The following is a 13,204-nucleotide window of genomic DNA, read 5'->3' as shown; positions in this document are numbered from 1 at the left end:
CTACTCAGCTTAATACAATTAACCATTGCTGTGATATTGTCGATTTGCTCTTTTGATAACCTGTATTTTCATAAACTTCCTAAAATTTTCATCTTAATGATTTTTGCCTTATAAGCAGTTGCGATGGAAGTAGTAGTTGGAGCAATAGTAATAGCAGTAGTAGAAATAGTAAATGTTGCAGTAGGAGTAGTATTAGTAGTAGTATGCACATATTGCCTTTTGGTCAATTGATCTTCCCCTATAAGTATTCTCTGAGAATTCCAGCTTAGTACACAAACCAATTCTTAAGATAGGCTCTTTTGACAATCATAATGCACATGGTGTCTTTTGTTAGTTCGAATTTTCCATCAATATTCTCTCAAATTTTATATTCATAGACTTAGCCTTAATAGTAATATTATCACAGTAGTTTCGGTGGTAGAAGTAGTTCCAGTATTAGTGTTGTATTAGTAGTAGTAGTAGCAGTATTAATAGCGGTAGTAGCATGTGCGTATTGCCTTCTGGTCAGTTGAACGTTGCCTTCATGATGCCGCGGAAGTCTTACCTTGGCACGTTAAGCCCTTCCAAAAATATTGTTGATTGCGCTTTTGACACCCTTTTGGCCTTAATACTCTATGACTTAAAAGTTGTTGCAATTGAAGTAGTAGTTGGAGTAGTTTATTAGCATAAGTATAAGTAGCAGTGGTATTAGTGTTAGTGGTGACATGCATATATTACTTTTTATTAATTGATCTTCCCTATTAAGTATTCTTCGAAAGTTTCAACTTAATACCCAAATCAATTCTTGAGATACGCCCTTTTGACAATCTGCATGCGCATAGTGTGTTTTAATTTAGTTCAAATTCCCCCTCAATATTCTGTCAAATTTTCATATTCATACGTGTAGCCTTAATTGTGCTAGTATCATAGTATTAGTGGTAGTAGTAGGAACAGTAGTGTACAATAGAATAGAATATAATGGATAATAGAATAGAATATGATCTATTTGCGCTAAAAGTTCATAGGCCGTGGCAAAAAAATATGAACAAACAAATTGCACAAATCCTAACATAATCCTACAGAAATCTACTTCTATGCTTCATCGCGAGAAGAAGGAATCGTGCGGAGCTTTTAATACCCACAAAACACTCATCCGCAACCACTCAAAATCATAATCCCCCTACCAAACACTTCAAGTCTCCAATCACTCAGCTCCTCACTTTCACACATCAAGTGATATACGCTCTCATCTAAGCCTTTACACATAGGACAAAAACAAGGACCAGCCTTTGAGCTTTCCTTCCTGATAAATTTTCTTCATTGGCCCAGTGGCAAACTATCAGCCATCATTTCAATTAATGACTTTATTTCATTTCTATTCAACCCCACCTTAAAGCATAAAACTTCACCCCAAATCTCCTTCGACCGACAATAAAGACTCAGTGAATTCAAAAGCGAACGCTTGGCTTGCCATGCCTGTATTTCTTGCTCCTGTAAAAATCTTTCAACTAATCCTTTTACTTGGTCTCCCGATATCCTCGAGCCCTAAACCATCCCCCCCACACATGTGACTTTATCCACACTGATCCAATACAATCTTAATTTCGTACGGCCACCCCGTACTTGAGCTGTCCTTCAACTTTTCTAAATAAGCCGCATTCATCACCCGCGCCCTAGGCAGCGCTAAAAAAAAATTTCCAAAGCCTAACCATGTTAATTAGCCTCCGACTTTTTAAAGAAAACAAAACTGTATCACATTTAACTACGAATCTATTTGTATGCTTACTTATCCCTAGCCACCCCTTATAATATCCTAATTATGATTATTAGAAGTAACAGTAGTAGCAGCAATATTAATAGCAGGTACATTTTGCCTTTTGGTCAACTGAACATCCCATTCATGATGCCCCTGAAGTTTCCTCTTGGTGTGATAAGCCGTTCCAAAAATATTGCTGATACACCCATATCAGAAATCTGTATACACATAGTATGTTTTGATTAGTTCAACTTTCCCCTCAACGTTTCCTCAGATATTCTTTTTCAATATCCTCAGCCTTTGTAGTACCCGCTACAGAAGTAGTAGTTTTGGTGGTAGTAGTAGTTGTGGTAGCAGTAGAAGCAGCGGTAGTTGTAGTAGTAGTAGCGTGTAAATATTGCCTTTTTGGTCAATTGATCATATGCCTTATCATTTCCTGAAAATTCCAAATTAATAATCTCCGTCATTCCTAAGTTCCACCGTTTTGACAATCCGCATATATGTAACATGGTTTTATCTACTTCAACACTCTTCTCAACATTCTCCGAAAGACTAACCTCGATGGGTTTCATGTGTCTGGAAAGTAAAAGTCACACAAGTATCACTTCTCCCAATAACATTTACCATATGTCAACAATGTACAAATAGTATAACTTGTAGCCCTTTCTTTGAGGCCTCAGGGGGGCGGGAGGGGGTTGAGATCGTCAAACGAAGAATTACTGAACCTTTCAACAATGCTGAAAAAATTTATGTATCTAAACTTTGTTTGGATGTTTGTTTTGTGGAACGATGGGCGTGGGGGGGGGGGGGGGTGTTGGTTTCTCTCAAGCCACTTTGACTCTTAAAAAGGGTACTATTCCTTGCCCCAGGGCATGGGGGTTGTGCCAACCCTGGAGGTGTTGTAATATGTTTTGGACTATTTTAAACAAAATTGCTATCGCACAATTTCAATCTGATGCGTTTGGTGACAAGACTGATTACCTTCTGATTACCAATCCAATGAGTCCCCTCAAAAGTATATACGACCACCCTTTCTATAAGAACCTTAGATGCCCCCAGGGCATAACTTACAACCCTTGCCCTGAGAGCTGTGGAGGGTCTTCTTCACAGACACAATTTCCGGACTCTTTATTGACAATGAACAAATTTGTTATCTCAAAATTTTAATTGAAGGTGTTAAGGGAAATGATGGGCGTGGAGGGGGGGGGGGTTGCTCTGAAATCACTTTGACCCTTAAAAAGGGAACCATAACTTCCAATTTCAAATCAAATGAACCCCATCTGAAATTTATACGGCCGCCCATTCCATAAAACCTTATATGCCCTCATGGCATAACTTACAACCCCCCTAGAGGCATTATTATGTGTTCTTTGGACTATTTTGAACAAAATCGCTCTTACAATTTCAATCAGATGATTTTGGTGAAAAGAGGGGTTTTCGAAGGGGGAGGGGGCTAAATGCCCCCCATCATTTTTGACGCTTAAGAAGGAACTAAAACTTCCAATCCTCAACCAAATGAGCCTCTTCTAAAGTTAAACAACCATCCCTTTCATAAAGACCTTAAATTTCCCGTGGCATAACTTACTGCCCTAACGCCCAGGTACTGGTGGTTTGTATCAACCCCAAAAGCCTTGTTATATGATCCTTAGACTATTTTGAATAAAATGACTGTCTCAAAATTTCTATTTAATGTACTTCTGGAAAACACGGCGTGTGTGGGGGGTGGTAGCTGCCCTCTGATCACCTTGCCCTGGCATGGGGGGGGGCATTTGTCCTCCGATCACTTTCAAATATTTAAAAAGGTACTAGCCCTCTCAATTTCCAATTGGATGAGCCCTTTGGAAGTTTCTACGAAAACTTTCTATAAAAACCTTGTATATCCCCAGGGCATAACTTATAACCCTTGCCCTGAGGGCTGGGGAGAGGGTCATCCTTAAAGACATAATTTCCGGACCTTTCAACTACGTTGAACAAAATAGCTATCGCAAAATTTTTGAGATTTGGTGACAAGAGAGGTAGTTGGGGGGGGGGGGGGGGGGTAGCTGCGCTTTGAATACTTTGACTCTCAAAAAGGGCGCTAGAACTTCTGATTACCAATCCAATGAGTCCCCTCAAAAGTATATACGACCACCCTTTCTATAAGAACCTTAGATGCCCCCAGGGCATAACTTACAACCCTTGCCCTGAGAGCTGTGGAGGGTCTTCTTCACAGACACAATTTCCGGACTCTTTATTGACAATGAACAAATTTGTTATCCCAAAATTTTAATGGAAGGTGTTAAGGGAAATGATGGGCGCGGCGGGGGGGGGGTTGCTCTGAAATCACTTTGACCCTTAAAAAGGGAACCATAACTTCCAATTTCAAATCAAATGAACCCCATCTGAAATTTATACGGCCGCCCATTCCATAAAAACCTTATATGCCCTCATGGCATAACTTACAACCCCCCTAGAGGCATTATTATGTGTTCTTTGGACTATTTTGAACAAAATCGCTCTTACAATTTCAATCAGATGATTTTGGTGAAAAGAGGGGTTTTCGAAGGGGGGGGGCTAAATGCCCCCCATCACTTTTGACGCTTAAGAAGGAACTAAAACTTCCAATCCTCAACCAAATGAGCCTCTTCTAAAGTTAAACAACCATCCCTTTCATAAAGACCTTAAATTTCCCGTGGCATAACTTACTGCCCTAACGCCCAGGTACTGGTGGTTTGTATCAACCCCAAAAGCCTTGTTATATGATCCTTAGACTATTTTGAATAAAATGACTGTCTCAAAATTTCTATTTAATGTACTTCTGGAAAACACGGCGTGTGTGGGGGGTGGTAGCTGCCCTCTGATCCCCTTGCCCTGGCATGGGGGGGGGCGCATTTGTCCTCCGATCACTTTCAACTATTTAAAAAGGCACTAGCCCTCTCAATTTCCAATTGGATGAGCCCTTTGGAAGTTTCTACGAAAACTTTCTATAAAAACCTTGTATATCCCCAGGGCATAACTTATAACCCTTGCCCTGAGGGCTGGGGGGATGGTCATCCTTAAAGACATAATTTCCGGACCTTTCAACTACGTTGAACAAAATAGCTATCGCAAAATTTTTATCGGAAGTGTTTGGGGAAATGGTGGGTGTGGGAGGGGGCTTAGTTGCCCTCCGATCACTTTCAACTATTATAAAGGGAACTAGCTCTCTCAATTTCTAATTGAACGAGCCCTTTTTGAAGTTTCTACAACAACTCCTTTTATATGAAGTGCCCTGGTCTAGGAAAAGCAAATAAATAATACGTTGTGTATATACATCGTTCTTTATTTAGGCAGCGCTATCGCGCTGCCTATGATATTAGTAAAATTCTACATACGGGGGGTGAAGTGCTAATTAACTTAATCAATCATTACAACTATCCTTCATAACAAGGAAACCTTGAGGGTCCTATATTAAGCATTGACACATTTTCGGTTTTCTGTTTTACTACCTTTTTTTTTTTTTTTTTTTTTTTTTTTTTTTTTTTTTTTTTGTATAACCAGAAAAATATTTTCCAACTGCTAAATAGTAATCTTCTGAAAAGACTGAAAAATACCCTTCGTCAAACATACCAGCGGTACCTGACACACATCCACAAGATAGGACAATCCTGGTGGGAAGACTTCTGTACAGCAGCACACATGAGAGATGATTAATGTTTTTTTCCGGATGCCCTTTGTGTCTCTGGCAGTTCAGAAGGGATTATATCTAAGGCAAAAAGTATGGATAACTTAGGGTGGAAACTGGCGCCAGTGTCGATAAAAAAAACATCAACGCCATCATGCATTTACTATTTCTTGGCATTGTTTTTAAGCAACGTATTTATGTTTTTTTTTCCAGAAACTTAGATCAGACATTTATAACTGCGCTATTTTTGCCAATTGCACATGTTTTTACTCATTTTACTGAACAATGCCAAGCAACGCCAAATGCTAGAAGGCGTTGGTGATTTTTTTTTTGTCGGCACTCTATACTTTGGTCTTAGGTATAGAACATGTTCAGGTATAATATGGACTTTGTTACGCCAATATTTTATTTTATCTTTGCATCAGTTTTGGTGAAATTCTCATTGGTTTAATTCAGACAGAGAAAAAAAAATGTCCAAATAAACCCCCGTGTGGATCCTGAAACAAACTTGATTAAATTGTCAAAATCCTCTGGTGTTTCCGAAGTGATGAGGTTTTGTTAAGATCCGTCAACAGAAAGCAAGGTACCCTAAAAAAAAGACGTTCCACTTATTTTCTAAAACACAACATAACTGTATTTAACTGGGCTTTAAAAAGCTACAAAAAAGAGTTACCGTTGTCCGTTAGGAATGACTTTTCTTAGTCTTCTCAACTAACCATACAAAAGACTTACCTAGTAACACTCAAGTAAGCTTTTTTAGATTGCAAAGCTTCCTAATAATTTCAAAATTTGGCTGGAAAGAAGTCCACATCACAATACGTAGCAAGAGTTGACAACTTAATCTGAGCAAGGATGAAAATAAAAAACGCTGGAATCAACATCGAGTTAGAAATTACATTTCTAAAGCGCGTGGCTTCTTCGAGCTACTAGTTTATGCTAACATAAGAAACAAGCTGTGTCTACACAAGCCAAGTAGAAATTGTGTTGCCGAAGCCTTCTGAGATCGGTGGCACCTCGACAACCTCTATTCAATTGGTTTTTGGGGTGGATCTGTCCGGTTTTATGGTCTCTTCTAGTTATTCTTTTACTGGAGCAACTGGTTTGGTCAGTTTTGAAGGCTGTTTTTTATTTTATTTTTTTCAAAAATTTTTGTAATAACTTATTTTTTATCGCTTTTGATATATTGGATACCAATAAACGAGTTCTACAGCAAGTCTTGACAGTCTCAAGGCTGATGATCCAAGCTGCTTGTCAAAGTAACCTCAAAGTTGGGTGACTTTGATAATCGAAATTATCGTTAGAATGAAGCACTTGCGCCAGAGATGCAATATTAAGCGTCTCAGGCTGCCATTTCGTAGCAAAAGTCACACTTTTGGCACTAGCTTTATATTTTTTTTTACCACCCTGCTTACTCCTAGAGGGCTTTAAACTTGAAAACTATGTAAAATTCGCCCCGGTTGACGGCACTGCTACTACTACTGCTAAAGCTAAGACTACTACTATTAACTCCACTCCTACTGCTACTACTATAACTACTGGCGCTACTACTACTACTAATGAACCTAAGGGTATTAAGGTGAAAGTTTTGGGGAATATTGTAACTGAATTGAAATAAAATGAAACACACTATGCCCACATAGGTTGTCAAGAGGATGTATCAGCAATGTTTCAGGACCGATTGGTGGTGATAAGTTAAATATTTCAAAAAGTGTTGAAGGGGTTGTTAAAAAAAAAATATATTTTGTGGTTACTGCTACTAATACTACTACTGCTACTACACAAGCTAAGTGTATTAAGGTGAAGCTTTCAAGGAATGTTTAGACGGATGTTGAACTAAACCAAAACGAACTATGATCATGTAGATTGTGAGTAGGGTCACGAAGCAATATCACAATAACAGCTTACATTATTAAGTTATAGCATAATATATAGCGTAATTTGTACTTTACTTAAAAAAATTTAATGTTTTCACTTTTATGACTTTAATAAATCAAATAATTTTAATATTTTAAGGAATAAACATCAGAATATGTATATTAGACTTACAATGCACATTCCTTTGTATTTTTTTCAGTAAACTGCAAATTATGTTCTGGCCTTGGGAAGGCATATATATATATATATAGCATATATATACAAGTGCCAATTTAGCGCAGGACGATATCTTTTGTTACTTGAAAAGAGCACTAGATAAAAAGTCTGCGAACCAAGATTAGAATATTGGAAGTTACAGCGATGACAGTGGTCAAATGTAGTTCTGAGGCATGGGCGCTCCCAAAAACGGAGAAAAATTTTCTAGATGTGTTCCAGAGAAATTGCCTACGAAATGTTTTAGGTACCCGGCTGACTGACCGTATTTTAAACAGTAGGCTGTAAGAAAAGTGTGCTTCAATTCTGTTTTCTAGGCTTATAATGAGTGAAAAGTTGAGATGGCTAGGGCACGTCCAGTGGGTGAAGGATGACAACTTGCCATATATTGTCCTTTTTGGCCAACTGTCTAGGGCTAAACAAAAAGCAGGTCATCCGAGGTTGGAAGTGGAGGATGTAAAGAAATATAAAAGGGAAATATAAAGTTTCTGGGAGTGTGTAGGAGGAGAGGCCTTGAATAGATTAGGATGGAGGAGCAGAGTACGCATCTGTGTTGGCCTCAGGCGGCTTGGTGCTGCGGCGAGTTTTTTGTACTAGAAATAGATATTATGTTTTTCATTCAACTGAGCCTTTTCTCAATATTCTAAGGTCACTGGTTCGGTAAGATCACTCGTGTAGTAAGAAAAAGAGGGGAAAGGAAACAAATCAGCAGGCCAGGATTTATGTATAGACCCCTGCCTAAGAGTCCGAAATATCGAGGGGCGAAAAAAAAGCATTGGCCGATTTTCGTTTTCTTAACAAAAACTAGAATGATGTGACTTATCGTCAAAGTATCGGGTGCAATTTGCTGATGCGCAGCCTATTCACAGAAAAGTAATTTTAGAACAACACAGGATTTCGTAGCCGCTTATAAACTGTCAGGTGTCTCCCAAGAATGGTAGCTGAGAGATCGGTATCACCTCTCTCTTGCATTACTTTTGGCTCATCACTCATCAGTTGCCTTCTGTTCGGGGCTTCCAAAATCCCTAAATTTTCTGGGATTTCTGCGTAAATCTCTGTGTCTCCCCGAAAAAAAATTGCTTGGGCCTAGGGCACCAAAGATTTAAATCCGCCCCTACACATCAGTGCTACTCTTGAAAAAAACTTATTTTTCTTGTTGTTCAAGGTAGGGAACTGTAATTCTCCTATACAGAATTTTCTATCATAATGTTGTCTATGGTGTGTTTTCATTTTGATCTAACGCCGTTTTCGAGGAGTTTTAGGCACTTTTGGATATACCTATAAATTGTTTTCGTAAAGACCCTTCACTATTAAGTCAAAATAGAATCAGAACCATAATTCATGAATCATTTTTGTGTAGTATTTTTATTTTCCTAGACATCATTTTCTTCAAGTGTATTTTCAAAATTTCCAGTTACACTGGTGCGTGGTCTGCTCTTTGATAGGTAGCAGCTAATGCTGCAACCATGATCTAAACCATTTTGCTAACAACTGGTTAATTGAAATCTTGTCAATTTCTTTCGAAATGGCAAACCTAGCGGAGCTCAGGGTCTTCCAAAATACTGTATTTAATTGCCAAGCCCACATTAAAAATACTTGAAAATATACAACTGAACCTAGAAATATTTTATTTTCGTACCCTGAGACTTTATCAGATCCATCTTTTGAGTGCTATGAAAATTCAGATTTGTGTCAATATGGGCTGAAAAATCAAAATGCTCCAGGAACTCGTAATGCAGAAACGTCTGGTGTGCATTGGTGATTAAAGATAAAATAATTATTTGCATCACCCACCAATAAAAATCCCGAACCCCATCTATTTTCTTCTTATCTTATCCACCGAACTTAACCGAATAGAATTTAGTTTTTTTTTGCCAAGCCAAAATAAATAGAAATGAGAGGAGACAAAATACAAGGATGATTGGCTGACTCTCCAGTACATTACTTGTATATTGTAAATAATTTATCGAGCCCCTTTGACAATCTTGTAAGGTAATTTCTAATTTGTGTTTAGGAGTAGTGTATACTTTACTAAGTCAGATCAATAACCTAGTTAGGCCTAAGGCATTATCAGGCTCATTCAGGTGCTAAAGGCTCAGTTCAGTGAGATACTGTCCAGCTTTATTTTCTGCTTCTGGATATGATTATGAGTATTATTCTAGTGGAAAGGCTCTTTGTTGTCTTGGAAAGTAGGCTAGTTGAGTTTGGTCAGTGGTCAGCAAAGTTTGGCTCCAGAGCCACATGTAGTTCTTTGATCCCTTAAGTACAGCTCTGGCAAAAATACCCATAGGAGTTAAAATAATAATTTCATTAAAAAAAAACTGGGTAAGAAAAAAAATTGTAGTAGGCCTATTTTGACAAATTAAAATCCTTCTATAAATCTAGAACATAGGCTATATATAATTTTTGTTTAAGTTAAAAGATTTTAATAACAAAGCAGATATTTGAAAAGAACTAAAGGGTTATGATTGATAAAGCCAAAACTAACATCAGATCTTCCATATGCTGTCTGTTTACATTCAAGCAAATTTTAATGGTTTTGGAAGACAATGGGGTAAATTTTTTGTTATTCATATTATTGACTTACAAATAAAGTAAACATACCACTTAATGCCTTTTTAATGCACTTTCCAACTATAATAATCATTTTTGTTGAAATGAATTTTACCTCCTCCCCTTTATATACTAGTTCAGGGTGTAGGCCTATATTTGCACATTATGGGGTTTATTGAAAAAAATATAAGTGTTTTTACTTTTATAACTTTAATAAATCAAATAGTATTAAAATTTTGATTACTAAATATCAGTATATGTCTATTAAACTGGCAATGCACATTTGGTTCTATTTTTTTCAGTAAAGTGCAAATTATGTTCTGGCCTTGGGAAGGCATAGGGGTTTTGAGCCCAACTTATGTTAATCTCTGCTTGTTTTTTAGTTTGACTTGGTTATTTATTGTAATTTCTGTTTGTTTTGGGTTTCATTTATTTATCAATGCTGATTTGTGGTAGTTTCATGCTTGGTAGATTATTTGATTTCATTTTTGCTCATTTTTTGTTTAATGGAATTCTTTACTTTTCTTTGAAAAACTTATTTTGTGGAAAAAGTTTTTTAAATTAATTTCTGTTTGTTTTATATTGACATAGTCTTTTCAGAGAAAAAAAGAAAATAATACTTCAAATCTTTTCGTTTTTTGAAGAATCTATAGTTTGGCTCCAGAGCCACATGTGGCTCTTTGATCCCTTAAGTAAGCTCTGGCACAAATACCCATAGGAGGTAAAATAATAATTTCATTAAAAAAAAAAACTGGGTAAGAAAAAAAATTGCAGTATTTTGACAAATTAAAATCCTTCTATAAATCTAGAACATAGGCTATATATAATTTTTGTTTAAGTTAAGAGATTTTAAGAACAAAGCAGATATTTGAAAAGAACTAAAGGGTTACCATTGATAAAGCCAAAACTAACATCAGATCTTCCATATGCTGTTTGTTAACATTCAAGCAAATTTTAATGGTTTTGGAAGACAATGGGGTAAATTTTTTGTTATTCATATTATTGACTTATAAATAAAGTAAACATGCCACTCGATGCCCTTTTTTATGCTCTTTCCAACTATAATAATCATTTTTGTGGAAATGAATTTTACCTCCTCCCCTTTATATACCAGTTCAGGGTGTAGGCCTATATTTGCACATTATGGGGTTTATTGAAAAAAATATAGGTGTTTTTACTTTTATAACTTTAATAAATCAAATAGTATTAAAATTTTGATTACTAAATATCAGTATATGTCTATTAAACTGGCAATGCACATTTGGTTCTATTTTTTTCAGTAAAGTGCAAATTATGTTCTGGCCTTGGGAAGGCATAGGGGTTTTGAGCCCAACTTATGTTAATCTCTGCTTGTTTTTTAGTTTGACTTGGCTGATTATTATAATTTATGTTCGTTTGGAGTTTCATTTATTTAGCGATGCTGAATTGTGGTAGTTTCATGCTTGGTTGATTATTTAATTTCATTTTTGCTCATTTTTTGTTTAATGGAGTTCTTTACTTTTCTTTGAAAAACTTATTTTGTGGAAAAAGTTTTTTTAATTAATTTCTGTTTGTTTTATATTGACATAGTCTTTTCAGAGAAAAAAAGAAAATAATACTTCAAATCTTTTCGTTTTTTGAAGAATCTATAGTTTGGCTCCAGAGCCACATGTGGCTCTTTGATCCCTTAAGTAAGCTCTGGCACAAATACCCATAGGAGGTAAAATAATAATTTCATTAAAAAAAAACTGGGTAAGAAAAAAAACTGCAGTATTTTGACAAATTAAAATCCTTCTATAAATCTAGAACATAGGCTATATATAATTTTTGTTTAAGTTAAGAGATTTTAAGAACAAAGCAGATATTTGAAAAGAACTAAAGGGTTACCATTGATAAAGCCAAAACTAACATCAGATCTTCCATATGCTGTCTGTTAACATTCAAGCAAATTTTAATGGTTTTGGAAGACAATGGGGTAAATTTTTTGTTATTCATATTATTGACTTATAAATAAAGTAAACATAACACTTGATGCCTTTTTTTATGCTCTTTCCAACTATAATAATCATTTTTGTTGAAATGAATTTTACCTCCTCCCCTTTATATACCAGTTCAGGGTGTAGGCCTATATTTGCACATTATGGGGTTTATTGAAAAAAATATAAGTGTTTTTACTTTTATAACTTTAATAAATCAAATAGTATTAAAATTTTGATTACTAAATATCAGTATATGTCTATTAAACTGGCAATGCACATTTGTTTGTATTTTTTTCAGTAAAGTGCAAATTATGTTCTGGCCTTGGGAAGGCATAGGGGTTTTGAGCCCAATTTATGTTAATCTCTGCTTGTTTTTGAGTTTGACTTGGTTATTTATTGTAATTTCTGTTTGTTTTGGGTTTCATTTATTTATCAATGCTGATTTGTGGTAGTTTCACGCTTGGTAAATTATTTGATTTCATTTTTGCTCATTTTTTGTTAAATGGAATTCTTTACTTTTCTTTGAAAAACTTATTTTGTGGAAAAAGTTTTTTTAATTAATTTCTGTTTGTTTTATATTGACATAGTCTTTTCAGAGAAAAAAAGAAAATAATACTTCAAATTTTTTCGTTTTTTTAAGAATTTATAGTTTGGCTCCAGAGCCACATTTGGCTCTTTGATCCCTTAAGTACAGCTCTGGCACAAATACCCATAGGAGGTAAAATAATAATTTCATTAAAAAAAAAAACTGGGTAAGAAAAAAAAATTGCAGTAGGGGAGAGAGGGGTGAAACCATACATTTTGAGGATTTTGACCCCAAAAAAGCGTATTTCTAAAGATACAAACTTCCTTTTTACATGAATAGATAGCTCAATTATTTACTTTTCTTGGTGATTTTTTTCAATGAAATCCATTAAGTTGTTTCTTGGTGAGACCCAAAAATGTTTGACCTCTTCAAGTGTCCAAAGTCACCCCAACCAGGGGGTGACTTTGGACACTCATGGGGCATTTCTGTACCTTAATTAATTAATGCTTTTAATTATTGATTCAGATATTATTAACATTTAATTCACATAATATACAAGTTAAATGCAACATTAAATTTATTTTATAGAAAATTGGACCAAATCACAGCTAAATACAAGAGCTTTGGCGGTTTGCCCTGTTCTTCCTACTGAAACCGGTGCAGGAAGCTCCATGATAATGTCTTGAAAATAATTTTCTGCG

At 35.8% G+C, this 13,204-nt stretch overlaps 1 protein-coding gene across 4 annotated transcripts in view; it reads left to right on the top strand.

Moving 5' to 3' along the window:
- The first annotated feature begins 9,355 nt into the window (after positions 1-9,355).
- LOC148956176 (transmembrane protein 198) overlaps positions 9,356-13,204 on the top strand; it is a 73,633-nt gene continuing 69,784 nt past the window's right edge. Inside the window, exon 1 of one of the 4 annotated variants that reach the window (XM_089094298.1) lies at positions 9,356-9,458. The gene's annotated coding sequence lies outside the window, so the exon portion shown is untranslated. The remainder of the gene's footprint in view (positions 9,459-13,204) is intronic. The other 3 variants (XM_089094306.1, XM_089094324.1, XM_089094316.1) reach the window with 3 other exon arrangements.

Source organism: Artemia sp. Qi Xiang Cuo, chromosome 1 (genome assembly GCF_049724085.1).
Source record: "Artemia sp. Qi Xiang Cuo chromosome 1, ASM4972408v1, whole genome shotgun sequence".
In the NCBI taxonomy this organism is placed as follows: Eukaryota; Metazoa; Arthropoda; class Branchiopoda; order Anostraca; family Artemiidae; genus Artemia; species Artemia sp. Qi Xiang Cuo.
This window is presented reverse-complemented; position numbering and strand designations above follow the sequence as displayed.